The following is a 15,435-nucleotide window of genomic DNA, read 5'->3' as shown; positions in this document are numbered from 1 at the left end:
TACACTAAAGTGCACAATGAACCTAACATAAAGCCAAGTAAAAGAAAAGACAGTCAACATGAGAGGAATTGATACATCTTCTGGGTGGCAGAGGACAGTCTACCTCAATGGACCCATGATGGCGTGAGCCAACAGCTAGCCTGCTGTACAGATACAGGAGTGGCATTTTCCCAACTGCTGTGTGCGTATGGACATTTCTCAACTGAGCTTCAATAAACCACAGCTCAATGTCATCTGGATTGAAAGTTTTTCATGAGATCCTAACAGCTCAGCTAAGCATGACTGGTCTCCTGGCCCAAAGAAATTGGTAACACTACAGCAACACTTTTTTAAGCTCTGAGGTTCATGACAATTAGCTATATAGCCAGGGAAAACATGTAGGATTTCTAGAAAGTGGGGTTTTTTTTTTGTTTGTTTGCTGTTTGCTTGGTTGTTTTTTTTGTCAGTCATGGGAGTTAAACTCTGGGCTTGGGCACTGTCCCTGAGCTCTTCAGATAAAGGTAAGCACTCTACCACTTAAGCTACAATGCCACTGCCTGTTTTCAGGTGGTTAATTAAAGATATGAATCTCACGGACTTTCCTGCCTTGGCTGGCTTTGAACCATGATCCTCAGATCTCAGCCTCCTGAGTAGCTAGGATTACAGGTGTGAGCCACCAGCGCCCTGCTAGATAGTGGTTTTTTTGTTTTGTTTTGGTCAGTCCTGGGGCTTGAACTCTGGGCCTGGGCGCTGTCCCTCAGCTCTTCAGCTCAAGGCGAGCGGTCTACCACTTGAGCTACAGCGCCACTTCCGGTCTTCTGGTGGTTTTTATTGGAGATAAGAGTCTCATGGTCTCTCCTGTCCGGGCTGGCTTTGAACCCAGATCCTCAGATCTCAGCCTCCTGAGTAGCTAGGAGTACAGGCGTGAGCCACCAGCGCCTGGCTTATAGTATTTTTAAAGGCAGGAAATGCCGCATTCTAACCTGACTTCTGCTGATGGCCTGCAATATAGGTGTTTGTTTTGGCAGGAGCTATAGCAGCCATCTTGGGACATGATACCTTGAGGACCAACACTGTGTAAAAAATAGAGCATGGAAAACAGAACTGAGATTCTTGATGAGACTTCTGAATTTGTGTGTCTACTCAGCCTGCCTGACGTGGGCTTCTTCTAAGAGATAAATAAGTTCCCTTCTCTTTAGATCATTATCACTTAGAGTCTTCTGTCGTCTGCAGAAAGACCTCATTTCAATGATGGCAGTAGTGATGTGGGTAGAAATTCAGATTTGGAGTGAATTGACCCAGTCCTGAATCCCCATCTGCTGTTTCTCAACTCGATGTGTCTGCAAATTCCCTTTACTCCTCTATACCAAGCTCCTTTGTCTATAAAAATGGGAGAAATAATGTACTTTATAGGTTTTTGGTGATGATAAAAGAAAAAAATGCAAGAAAAGTTTCACACTGCCTCTGCCCCATCGCAAGTACTTGGTAAATATTAGCTGTTACTATTCACACTAACATTGTTGTTGGATAAAATGCATAGGTTCCCTGCTCAGTGCCAGGAATCTCACGTTGTATCAGGAATGACAGAGTCTGTTCAGAGGACCACAGACCCATATAGAATATTGATATCTAAGTGAACTCAATAGTCTAGCAGTCCCTGTATCAGATGAGAGAGATGCAGGTTCAAGAACAAGAGATGGCCCCCAACCTTAGAAAGTATCAAAGGAGGTTCTACTGTGTGTCTTACTCCCCAATCAAAGACAAAGAGCGGCTGAATGGATTTATGAAAATAGAACGGAATCCACTGACATGCTGCCTACAAGAAACTCATTTAAGATGCATGAACACAAGGACTAAAAGTGCAAAGGTAGATGAAGGCACTCTATGCCCACAGCCACCCAGGGGGAGCAGGGCTGGCTGTGCTAGTACCAGACAAAGTAGGCTTCAGTGAATCATTGTCTCTTCTTTTCTTTTTTTTTTTGGTCCGGTCGTGGGGCCTGAACTCTGGGCCTGGGCGCTGTCCCTCAGCTCTTCAGCTCAAGGCTAGTGCTCTACCACTTGAGCCACAGCGCCACTTCCAGCTTTTTTCTTTTTGCTTATGTGGTGCTGAGGAATCGAACCCAGGGCCTCAGGCATGCAAGGCAAGCGCTCTACCACTGAGCCACCTTCCCAGCCCTGTCTCTTCTTTTCTTTAAAGAGATTAAGAACCTTTTTTTTCTGCCAAGGGTCATTTGGATATTTATAACATCGTTCATGGGCCTAGATTTATTAAATTTCACTTTGTAAAGAGCTCCTAGATTTACTGAATTTTGAATCCTGCAGTTACTTTGGCAGGGTCAGACCAAGATTTGAGGCAACCCTCAGGCTGGACATTTCTACTCCAGCCTTAATGTTCATATGTCATGGATGTGAAACATGCCCTCATTAATTTTCTCAAATTTCCTGATGAATGGGCATGATTTTAATAATCATGGTGCATGTGTGTTGGTTTTTCTTTAGTGTGGTTACTTTCTTTCTGTTACAACAGAACAATGAATCATCTCAAGAACATAGGAAGCTCCAGAAATAAGCAACAGCACAAAGTTCTTGCTGTACTTTAAAAAAGTTATGGAGGTTAGGGAAATGAACCCTAAGATATGTATTCAAATGTTTTTTTCTTTCATGCAATTGTTTCTAACACATTTATAAGATTATTTCTTTGTTGCTTTTTATGTCCCTCCCCCACGGTATAACTCCTGCTTTCACTGTATTTGATGTTGTTATAATTTGTGGAGGGGAAGGGAAAAAACAAATCATTTAAATAGGGATACAGGTGGACCCATCAACAATGAGATGTACAAGTCGTTATGTTGAAAACCAACTTTACAACTTTGGTGGGGAGGAGGAGGGTGGGGGGAGGAGGGTTAAGTGGGGGAGTGGGGAGAGGATGGGATGGGATGGGAAGGGGAAACAAAGGAGGAGACTACAATGCTTGATAAGAAATGTACTCATTATCTTGCCCATGTAATTGTAACCTCTCTGTACAGTATTTTCACAATAAAAAAAAAAAAAGTTATGGGGGGGGGGGAAGGTGGCTCAGTGGCAGAGTGCTCGCCTTGCATGCATGAGGTTCTGGGTTCAATTCCTCAGCAGCACATAAGCAGGAAAGGCCAGAAGTGGTGCTGTGGCTCAAGTCATAGAGTACTAGCCTTGAGCTGAAGAGTGGAGGGACAGTGCCCGGGTCTAGAATTCAGGCCCCACGACTGACAAAAAAAAGTCATGGGAGAGAGGCTTTCAGTATTTGAACTGCTAGGCAATGACACCAGTTCCTTTTTAATATCTGGTAAAAAATAAATATGTCACTTTAATATGCAACTATATTGCACTAGATAATAACATTTTCTATTTCTATCTTATCATAATTTAAGTTGTATCTGTCATTGGAAATATTTTAAAGACTTTTTATATTCATATCACCCATGTTAATGCTTTTTAAAGTTTATATACAGCTCATGTATATTTTTGGTTTGGCATAACAAAATTTTTCTTGGAGCTTTGTTCATAAAGAGTTTTCTGAAGGAATGGTAACTTCTTAACAATAGTAAACAGTTACACATTTGAAAAATGTGCAACCAACTTTACAATGCCCCTCAGAAAAGGGTATATTTTCCCATCAGAACCACAAAAACATGGAGGCCTAGATGGCTAAGTCACCATCCCAAGGCCGCAGAAGAAGGAGGTGGGACAACTGGGAATTATGTCTCATTGAAGCAGGCCCATGCAGTCTCTGCCCCTTGCCAGGAACTGATATGGCCTCCCTGGGCAACCAGAGAAGTTCCAGGATGTTGCAGTCATGATGCTAGAGACCCAGATACACAAAGCAGGTCAGAGCAGTGGGTTAGTTATGCTTCAGAGCTGGACCTGACTTCAAGAGGAGGTCTTTGTGAAGCAAGGGACAATGAGTGCTTTCCAGACAGACTTTGACTTCCTAGAAAAGATTACAGAAGTCAGGAGAGAAGGGCCCAGAGAGAAATGAAGCTGGAATCGGGGATAAAGAAGGAAGCATGATGACTTCCAGAGACAAATTCAAATGGAAATAAGACACTCAAATGCGTGAGACTGCTGTGCTGTGTGTGGCACTGTGGGATTCAAAGCCAGCATTCAGAAGTCTTCCTCTTGTGGAGCTGCACATGAAAGGGACAGACCATCCAAGGAAGGTGTGGTTACCACTAGGCCCCAGCCACGGGAGGATAGCTTCTCCCAGAGGCCAAGACATGGGTAGCATTAGAATTTCAACTCAGACCTTCTTCTTCCTTGTCTTCCTAAGAACTTTTAGGAATGAAGTGTTCTGTGGACATAGAAGATCACTATTGGCAACCAGGGATTAAAAGCTTTTATTAAAAGCTTTATTTTGCCAGTGTCCATGGGGTACTACTCTTGTTTCAGGGCTGTGGCTCGTGTCAGGTGCTGAATACTTGCTTAGGATGAGCTGGCCCTGACCTCCGGGAGCTTACAGCCCAAGTAGGGATGGTCCTAATGGAAACTACCAGAGCTTGGCCCCTTTGTAGCATGGATACATTCTGGTAACAGGGACAGTGAGAGGGAGAGATCTTCTCAGGGCCATTTGGGATCAGCTGCAACACTGTTCCACTGCCCTTCCAGCTGGGACCTTGTACAGGTGTAGTCAGCCAGCTCAGACTGCAGGGAGAGGCCCACGCCAGCTCACCTTTCTTCTCTGGTCTTCCCCCTTGTCTCTCTGTAAAATTTCCCTCAAGACAGAGCAAGAAACCCAAGCCCTTGGCCTTCTGATGTACAGCCTAATACTCTTCCTTGAGTGTTGACCATGAGTCCAAATGTGAGCATCAGCACATGTTTTTCTCTGCCATTGTGAGTCAGAACCCTGGAGAAAGCAGAGAGACCTTGGCCATTTTGCAGCCCCAGCCTAGGGCAGGGTAGGGATGGTTTAAAGGCCAGGAGGCTGCAGAGCGAGAGAAGGCTGGGGGCAATGGCCAGGCAGAGGAGGAAAGGGTGAATCCAGGAGCTGCAAGTCTCACTCACCACCAGTCTCTCTCGCTGCTGTAACAGCTGCGTGCATGCAGTGGCTTCAAGCAAGAAGAAGGTATTCTCTTACACTTGTTCAGGCCAGAACTCTCTGTTTGCAGTGGAACCAGGCTGAGGAGGAAGGTCTGTGGTCCTCCTAGAATGTCAGGGGAGAGTCCATTCCTGGCCTTTCCAGCTTGGAAAAGCCACCCACATTCCTTGGCTTGCGCCCCATACCACATGACTTTCCCTCCCCCTTTCCTCCCTCACATCCTTCTTCTATCTCTGAATCTGATCCTTCAAGTTCCCTCTCAGGATGATAATGAGTTCCCAAACAATGCATGGTGCTCTACTTTTCTGCTATGATGGGAATCCCTCCCCCCACCCCCACCCCCCGCCCATCAACACATGCTGGAACCTAATTCCCAATGTGGCAGCATTAAGGTACATGCAGGCTTTTTTCGGGGGGGGGGGTGTTAATTAGGTCATGAAGGCTTTGCCTTCATGGTGAGAAAGTGCCTTTATAAAATAGTGCCTTTATAGAATAGAGTCATGCATGTGTTCCTAGCTCCTCAGGAAGCAGAGGTAGGAGGATCAAGGTCTGAGGCCAGGCGAAGTTAACGCCTTGAGACCCTATCCAAACGACATTAATGAAAAGGGTTGAGGGGTATGGCTAAAGTGGAAGAGCACTTGCCCCGAGGCCCTGAGTTCAAATGCCAGCATAGCAAAAAAAAAAAAAAATTTTAAAAAAGCAGCTTGGGAGAGTATATTTGTTCCTCCCATCATTGAGGCCAGAGACTGAAGATGCCATCAATAAACCAGAAAACACCCCCTTAATGCTCTCTTTCCCAGTGCTTTGGTCATGGAGTTCCTAGCTCCAAAGACAGAGTCACAGTTAATGTTGTGCATGAAGAACCCAGACTCAGGTGTTTTGTCGTAGCAAGGCCACCCGACTGATGCCTAGTTGGGCCTGCGCACCATGAGAGAAACGCTCTAACCAAACTGAAGGGGTGCTGCGAATGGGTGCTGGAAGCATGTCCGCTTCCTGTGCATCAGCGAAGGGTTATCACGGGAGGAGGACATTGTCAGTAGTGAAAGCCATGCACAGCCACACTGACCTGAGGTTTCAGCTCAATGGCCCCCTCGGGATCACTTAAACCCCTCCTTGCTCTGAAGAGAAATCTAAGGCCCAAAGAGAACAGGATTTGGCCCAACATCAGCAGCATGTGCAGGGCCAAGAAATTATATAAAGAAGAAGGGAATTTCTAGAAGACCAGAGAAAGGACTAGAGCAAAGCATGGCTGAGCACAAACAACACTGTTCCCAGCCGCCCCTCACTACCACACTGTCACACTGTGACCCTAGAACCAGGCTGCAGGCCCCCACGGTGAAACACTCATCTTGAACGACAGGGTAGAGATTTATACTCAGGGAAACTGAGGCTCAGGGAGGGGGACCATTTTCACCCAAGAAAACCCAATTAGGTGGTTAACAAGTGCAGAAACCCAGGTGTGGGAGACCCAGACCCCACCACAGTTCAAGCCAGTATCCAACTACTTGGTTGCTGTCTCCACTATTTTGTTCTAGATGAAATTCAAGGCTGGGTGGGCAAAGAAAGGAATCTGATAAACTCCTCCAGACTGGAGCTGTTCCCAGAGCCCTGAAGGCAGAGAACCAAGTTGTGCAGACACACCCCTGAGGCCCAGAAGGCTTTTAAACAGCCAGCCTGCCAGATCCGTTCCTACTGGCGCCCCTGGGAAGGAACCTCTTGGACATTGGAATGGGGTGGAGAGATCTGGCTCTCACAAAGGTCCTAACAACCAGACTCCAGGCTGTGAGGAAACTCACTCCTGTTCCTTCCTACACTGGGAGCTTAGAGAGGTCCAGGACAAAGCAGGATGGACTTTCAGGACACAATACCACACCATCCAGACCCGAGCACCTCTGTCTCAGAACAGAGGTGACTCTGGGAAAGAGCTGTAAACCAGGAGCTGGTCGCCAGGGGCCAGAGGAAAGACCATCCGTCTACTCCAGATCTCTGAAACATCTCCCCCCCTCTCTGTTGTGCAGTGAACCAGAGTCCCAAACAAAAATTTCCTGCACACAATCAGCAACTCAGAAAAGCCCCCGCAAGAACTCTGACCCAGGAGACCTTGGCTTGTGAGCAAAACAAGAAAACTACACAATAGGTTGTTTTTATTGTTTTGGTCCCAGCTTGCATCTCGGTAAAGCTAGTGCTCTGGGCCAGGGAGACTTCCCCAGGTCATCTGTGTGCTGGAAACAACCGCAGGCTTGGCCTTCCACCCTGCCACTAACTTCTGTGTGAGGCTGGAAAGTCCTGTCAGTTCTGTGAATCCACTAGTCTTGTTTGCTGGAGAGTTAGAACATAGGGTTCAGAGGATCCCAGGTGTGAATTCTTAGAGTCCTGGCCCAAAGAAGGCTAGGCTTATGCTTAGATCTACCTCAATTGTCCCTATCATGCTGGATGATTAGAAAAGTATTCTGTTGTGGAGGATGGGAAAGCCCACCACACTGAGGGATAATCTCAAGGCAGAAGACAGTTCAGGACCTGTCCTGCTCCAGGGGACACAGTGGTATGCCCTTGTTGAGACCTTCCCAAGGGACTCAGTAATGTCCCAGTTGGGGCCTTCCCTGGCCTACTGCTTAAGCAGCCTTCCCAGTGTCCCTCTCATTCACTAACTTCCTCGCAGGTTCCCAAACCAGGCAACTCCTGTCTCACCCTTGTATCTCCCAGGGAATATCTGGATCCAGCACCCGAACCTGAGCACTCAGCTCTTTCAGGGTCTCCCTGCAAAGCTATAGTGGTGTGGTGGAGTCACAAGGAAGATCAGTTTTGAGGCTTTTAAGAAACCTCCATACTAGACTTCCAGTGGTCACATTAGTTGACATGTCTGCCAGCAGTGTATGAGGCCTCTCTTTCCCCACATTCTCTCCAGCATTTGTTGTTGTTTTGTTTTCTTGATGGCTGCCACTCTGACTGGAATCTCAGTGTGGTTTTGATTTGTCTTTCTTTTATGCCTAAGGATGGTGAAATTTTCTTCATGTAGCTGTTAGCTATTTGCATATCTTTTTGTCAGAACAGCCTATCTGTTGCAGTTCACATGTCCATTTATTAACAGGATTTCCTGTTCTCTTGCTGTTTTAATTTCTTGAGTTCTCTGTATATTCTGGATGTTTTAAATCTGTTGGATAGTTAACAAAGATTCTCTCTCATTCTGTGTATTGTCTCTTATTCTGGTAGTTGTTTATTTTTTGCTGTGCAAAAATTTGGTGTATTCACACTTGTCAAGTTTTGCCCCCATCCTCTGAGCGTCTATCTATTCAGGAAAAAATTTATCCATGCCTTTATCTTCCAACATTTTCCCTATATTTTCCTGTAATACACTTAAATTTCATATCTTGCTTTGAGGCCCTTAATCCAAATGGAATTGTACAGGATGAGAGAGAAAGGACCTGGTTCAGTCTCCTGCCCAGTTTTCTCAGTTCTGTTTGTTGAAAAAGCTGTCTTTCCCCTATGGTATATTTTTGTCTCCTTGGTTGAAAATTAGTTGGCTGTGGATGGGTGATTTTATTTCTGGATCTTCTATGCTATTTCATTGGTCTTTGGATCTGTTCCCTGACAGTACCATGCTGTGTTTGTTACTATGGTTCTGTAGTACAATTTGAAGTCTGGTATTGTGAGACTTCCAATGGTGCTCTTATTGCTATTCAGGATCTTTTTTTTTCTTCCATATAAACTTTTTTTTTTTTTTGGGTCCGGTCATGGGGCCTGAACTCTGGGCCTGGGCGCTGTCCCTCAGCTCTTCAGCTCAAGGCTAGCGCTCTACCACTTGAGCCACAGCGCCACTTCTGGCTTTTTTCTTTTTGCTTAGGTGGTGCTGAGGAATCGAACCCAGGGCCTCAGGCATGCAAGGCAAGCACTCTACCACTGAGCCACCTTCCCAGCCCCCATATAAACTTTTGTATTGATTTCTGTAATTCTCCGGGGAATGGTGATGGAATTTTTATGGTTATTCCATTTAATTTGTGCATTGCTTTTAGCAGTATGGCTGTTTTGACAATGTTAATTCTGCCAATACATAAACATGGAGGGATCTTCCTTTTGTCTTATGTCTTCATCAATTTCTTTCTTCATGATCTTATGGTTATCATTATAGAAATTTTTGGTTTTCTTTTTTTTTTTGTTTTTTTTGGTTAGGTTGATGCCTAGGTAATTCTTGTTTTGTTTTGTTTTGTTTTTGAGGCTTTTGTGAATAGAATTTTTCTCCTGACTTCTTTCTCAGTCGGTCTGTGCCTTATTAGTATATAAGATACCTACTATGTATGTGTCTGTGTGTGTGCGTGTGTTTGTATCCTATTATATTTCCAAAGGTATTTATGAGACCTAGAAGATGAGTCTGTAGGGCCTTTTAAGTACAGGGTCATGTCATTAGAAAATAGGATCCTGTCATTATATAATGTTATTTGTTCTTTCCCTATTTGAATCCCATGTATTTTTTTCTCCTAATTATTCTAAGAATTCTAGTATAATACTAAATAAAAGTGGGGAGAGTGGACATTCTTATTCTTTACTTTAAGAGAAATTTTTTGTTTTTTCTCCCACTTAATATGAATGCTATAGGCTTGTTATATATCTATATATAGCCTACATAGGCTATATATATCTATATATATCTATACATATGTACATCTATTCTTATTTTATTCAAATCTATTATTATAAAAGTATTGAATTTTGTCAAATGCTTTTTCTACATCAGTTGAGTTAATTGTGTGTTTCTTGTTCTCAGTTCTGTTTATGTGATGCATTACATTCATTGGTTTGTGTGTGTTGAACCATCTTTGCATTCCAGGAAGGAAGCCAATTTGATTGTAGTATATTTTTATATATTTTTATATGTTGTTGAGTTGTATTTGCAATGATTTTATTGAGAAAGTTTGCCTCATTGTTCATTTATGAAATTGATCTATAATTCTCTTTCTTTGTTGCATATCTGGTTTTGAAATAAGTGTAATAATTGCTTCATAAAATGAAGTTGGGGATTTTTCCCTCCAATGTGTGTGTGTGTGTGTGTGTGTGTGTCTATGGCTTTATTATTTATTTATTCATTTATTTATTTAGTGATGGTCCTGGGGCTTGAACTCAGAGCCTGGGTACTGTCCCTGAGCTTTTCTGCTCAAGGCAACTACCTACACTACCACTTTGAGGGGCAGAACCATTTCCTGTTTTTTCAGGAGTTAAAAGTTCCATGACTTTCCTTCCTGGGCTGGCTTTAAACTACCATCCTCAGATCTCAGACTCCTGAGTAGCTAGGAGTACAGTTATAAGTTACCAAGGCTTGGATTTTTAAATTTTTTTAATTTAATATTTTTGGTGCCAGTCTTAGGAGCCCCAGAGGGTAGAAAAGAACTGGAGCTAGAGCTTCTCCCTTTCTCTGGTCACCTTTTACTTCACACAATCCATGGTAAGTGGAGCCCACAGCTCTGTTGCTTTTCTCCATTGCTTTGGGAAAATGACAGAAGAGTTGGAGAAGCATTAGTGGGAGGAAGCTGATGAGATTCTGAGAGGTTGTTCTCAGGTGAGGAAGAGGAGAAGGGAACTTGAGAGAAAAGAACAGGGAAAGTTTCTGCTTTTAACCAGCAGCCCCCATAGCCAATATATGCAATGCTTCCTCCCACCCACAAGCTGTGCACAATACAATGCCCTTCCTGCTCCTCCAGGCTCTGCATTTTCAATGCCTCCACCCCAAATTCTGCATTATGAAATGCCCCCCATCTCCAGTTTCTGTCTTATGCAGAGACTGCACCTATTCAATGCCCCTAACTACCCATAGGACATATGTCCTTCCAGGTGGACCCCAGTGTGGTGCATTTTCAATAATAACCATTTCCCTGGTTTCCAGCATCTTGTCACCCTGGAACAAGTTTCCTACCTGCATATCAGTTCCTTGATCCTGTCTATAAAATGGAAACTCCTCCCCAAGATGTTTTTGGCACAAGAAAACACAAATGTCTGGACTCCTTTGTCTGAGAGCTAACTTACGTTTCCTGAGGAGCAAATTCTAACCTGAGTGCAGATTTACAGTAGCTAGGAAGTGTTGTTGCCTCTATTTTACAGGATTGAGTCTCCACAAAATAATGATAGAGCAGAGTACTGACCCAAGATGTGCAGATACTAAGCCTGGATCCTCACAGAGCCATGAGACTAGACAGATCTGAGTTCAGGTTCAGCCATTCTAGCTAGAAAGGCACTGAACTCTCCCTGTGTCTCAAGCCTCTCCTTCTAGCTACTAAAGTTGAGTCTCCAAGAGTCAGAAGCAGGGTGGTGATATAATCTTTTTCGGGTGCTTGTGTGGAACTAGGCATAGGTCTCATGCTTGTGAGACAGGTGCTCTACCACCTGTGCCAAGCCGCTGGTCTTAACCTTTTACATGCAGTTATTGTGTCCCCCATCACCATGAGGGTTACTTGCTGAACCCCAGCATGGCCCACGGACTTCGTAAGTCCTCCTGAAGGTCCACTCTTGCTCCAGACAAGTTTGTTTTTTTCCAAGTACCGAAGATATATGACTTTTGATGGGGATGAGTTCTGATAGCCCATCAAAGACTGAAAATGTCTCCAAGTTGAAATGTATTCATCTGGCTCCCAGATTTCACAGCCTAGCCCAGCCCAGTTTAAATGTGTTCAGAACATTTACATTAAGCTATACATGAAGCTGAGATGTTGGAAGAGGAGCCTTGGAAGTCAGAGATTATCCACAAATTGGGGAAAGTGCAGACTTTCTCTTCTCCTTTGGTTCACCCTGCCTCCCCCCCCCCCACACACACACACATACAAGGGCCCTTTACACTTGGCTGGAGGACAAGCAAGGCTGGAAATTCTGAAAGCCAGAGCTCCTGGAGGCGGCAGCCCGAGGCTGAGTCCTGGGGGAAGAGAACAGAAACAGCCTGGGGAAGCAAAGGCACAAACAGGCCTGCAAACAAGGCCAGCGTTTGTTACCGAAGAGAAAGGGCCATTCAGCTGGTCCTTGCCCTGTGAGAACCCCAGGCTTCCAGAAGCCTGGAGCCCAGGCGGCTTTGCTCACCCCCTTCCCCTGAGCACCTGTGACCCACTGCTCTGTGGGAGGCAGAGGCCTGACTCACCCCTGCACCTGTGAGGATGATGGCAGTGTTCTGTCCCCAAGCACTGGTTGCTGCTGGGTTTCCTCCTCCAGCCCTGTATCTCGCCTGCATAGGGCCTTTTCCCATTCATTTCTCCATCCAGCTTTGTTTTTTTTTTTTTTTCCCCTGCTTTCCCCATCTCTGAAGCTCAGCATGGGGGAGGATCTGGGTGGCTGGAAAGGATAAAACTATCCCATTTTTGTTAGAGGGAGGGAGATGAGAAGTCAAGATAGCATTCATTGAGCACCTACTATGTGCTGGGTACCAACTTAGCTTTTTCACCTAATACTGCCAGCAGGAAGGCATAGGCTCAGGGAATGGAAGCATTTGATTCTAATAGAGAATTTACTCTTTCCAGAGCAATCTACTCCACAGGGCTGTGACAGTAAAACTAGGAGAGGAAAGGGTAAAGGCTACAAGAAGAGGAAGCAGGTATTCCATAAAGGCATGCTGAGTCTGTGTGCTGAAGACTTGCATTATAAGAAGGGATAAAGAACGTCTGCTACAGGCCTCAGAGGTGTGGCTCAGCAGTAGAGTATCTGCCTAGCAAGCTCAAGGCCCTGAGTTCAAACCTCAGTAACCCTCCTCACCTGGACAAAAAGCACCTTACAATAATGGATTTATTTATTTCACTCAACGGCTATTTCCTGAGCACCTGCTTCATGCCTAAGTATGTTAATGGCTGGATGGGACAGCACTCCTGGCCTCACGCTATTTAACTCTAGTAGAAGGGCAGGAGAGGTGTGTTTCTCAACTGCACGGTGCCGACCACTCTCTGTGGTGCCAAGTTCTATGCTCTGCAATGTGTTCTTTCTCCAAAAAGGAAACAACCTCGGCCTGGGCCAAACTATGCCTCTATGGAGTCTTCAGAAAGGAAGCTTTCCCCTCTGACACCTGCTAGAAAAGTCTTGCCCCATAGTGCACACATTGATGCCAACAATATGAATGGCGGCCCCTGAGGTTGTGCAGTGAACAAGCTGCCCGGCTGTCCTCATCATGGCCACCTGGGAGCCCCTCTGGGATCCTCCTATGCTACTGTGTAGTACCCACAGTCTTGTACCGCCAGAAGAGCTCTGTCCCGATGGAGTACGAGTGACTGTTGATGAACACAAGAGCTCTCATTTATCAAATTGCACCCAGCACTCCAGAGCCTCCATGGAGTAGTCCAGAGGTTCAAAGGAATACTCCAGAAGATTCTTGATTGCACTCAATCCTCCCAGTACCTTCTGTGTTAATGTGGCTGTTTGTCCCCCAGCAGGTCTACGTGACTAAGTGCTCCCCACTTGGGAAGTGGTGGCTTTTGGAGGCAGATCTGTTCTGTTCAGCAGAGGACTGGATCACTGGAATCAGAATCCACTCCACTCCAGAAGCAGCAGCCTTTTCCCAGAAGAGCCAGACAGTAAATAAGTCAGGCTACGGGGTCACCCAGGCTCGGTGACAGCTACCCCATGTCACTACAGCAACATAGTGGCTAGACATGAGTGGCTGTGGCTAGGTGCCAAGAAAACTTCATTATTGACACAGACATTTGAAAATTATGACGTTTGAAATGTCACAAAATATTCTTCTTTTGTTTTCGTTTTTCCCAGTCATTAAGAGAATATTGGAGGGGCTGGGAAGGTGGCTCAGTGGTAGAGCGCTTGCCTTGCATACCTGAGGCCCTGGGTTTGATTCCTCAGCACCATATAAGCAAAAAGAAAAAAGCCGGAAGTGGTGCTGTGGCTCAAGTGGTAGAGCACTAGCCTTGAGCTGAAGAGCTGAGGGACAGTGCCCAGGTCCAGAGTTCAGGCCCCACAACTGGACCCCCCCACAAAAAAAGAGAATATTGGAAAGCTGAGCAATGGTGGCTCATACTTATATTCCTAGCTCCTAAGGATGCTGAGATCTGAGGATGACAGTTCTAAGCTAGCCTAGGCAGGAAAGTCCATGACACTCTTTATCTTCAATTAACTACCAGAAAACCAGAAGTGGCACTGTAGCTCAAACTGGTAGAGCACTAGCCTTGGGCCAAAGCACTCAGGGACAGGGCCCAGACCCTGAGTTCAAGCCACACAATGCACAAGAGAAAAAGAGCCGGGGGGGGGGGGAGGGAAAGGGAGAGAGAGACAGAGAGAGAGACAGAGAGACAGAGAGAGAGAGAGAGAGAGAGAGAGAGAGAGAGAGAGAGAGAGAGAGAGATCATTGGAGGGTGAATAATATCAGGATTGTATCAAAAAACATCGTGTAACATTTTGAAGCCTGGAAGCTCAGGTGTAACATGGCCCGACCCTCTGTGCCATGCCGGTTTCAGGAACATGCTCCTAACTGTCAGGCCAGAAGGAAAAGACATGGCAGGCAGAGCCTCAGCATGAGTCACTCCTGCAGGAAAGAGACCCCTGCACTCTGACAGTCACTGCCCAACCCCCACGTCCAGTCCAGAGCCGGTGTAAAACCCACCTGAGAGAAACACGTGGGGCACCATGTTGTCGAGCCCATTGACAAGTAAAAGCATGGGCTGGGAAGGTGGCTCAGTGGTAGAGCGCTTGCCTTGCATGCCTGAGGCCCTGGGTTCAATTCCTCAGCACCACATAAGCAAAAAGAAAAAAGTTGGAAGTGGTGCTGTGGCTCAAGTGGTAGAGTGCTAGCTTTGAGCTGAAGAGCTGAGGGACAGCGCCCAGGCCCAGAGTTCAGGCCCCACGACCGGACCCCCCCCCCACAAAAAAAAAAAAAAAAACAAGTAAAAGCAGAACTTAATAGACCATGGTCCAGACATGAAATAAGACACTGCCCCAGGTTCACATGGCGTGAAGGGAAACCTATGTTTCTTGCCCAAGAGAGAAAGTTACAGCCCTCAGACATGACTGCTTATCATGCCATGCGTCTGGCTTAGGTGCTGGCAGTTCCCATCTGCGATGCTGGCTCCCCAGGAGGCTGGGATCCAGAGAATCATAGTTCAAAGTCAGCCCAGACCAAATGGTCCATGAGACTCCACCTCTTATTAATCAGTACAAAGTTGGGTTGGAGGTACGGCTCAAATGCTAGAACACCAGTCAAGCAGCCAAATGAACGCAGCAGAGCAAATGGGAGACCTTGAGTACAAACTCCAGTAACAGTCTATCTATCCATCCCTCCACAAGTCTGTGCCTGGGAAGATTATACTGAAAATGTATTAGAGTACACATGTGTGAAAAAATGTACAGAATGCCTGGAATTTTTATGACCAAAATGTTAGCTCTATTATTTGGGGGTCAGGTATTCATTTGTTTATTACTAAGCC

The sequence above is a fragment of the Dipodomys spectabilis genome, unplaced genomic scaffold (genome assembly GCF_019054845.1).
Source record: "Dipodomys spectabilis isolate Male_0828 unplaced genomic scaffold, ASM1905484v1 ptg000264l, whole genome shotgun sequence".
NCBI classification, from domain to species: Eukaryota; Metazoa; Chordata; class Mammalia; order Rodentia; family Heteromyidae; genus Dipodomys; species Dipodomys spectabilis.
Note: the sequence above shows the minus strand (reverse complement) of the source record.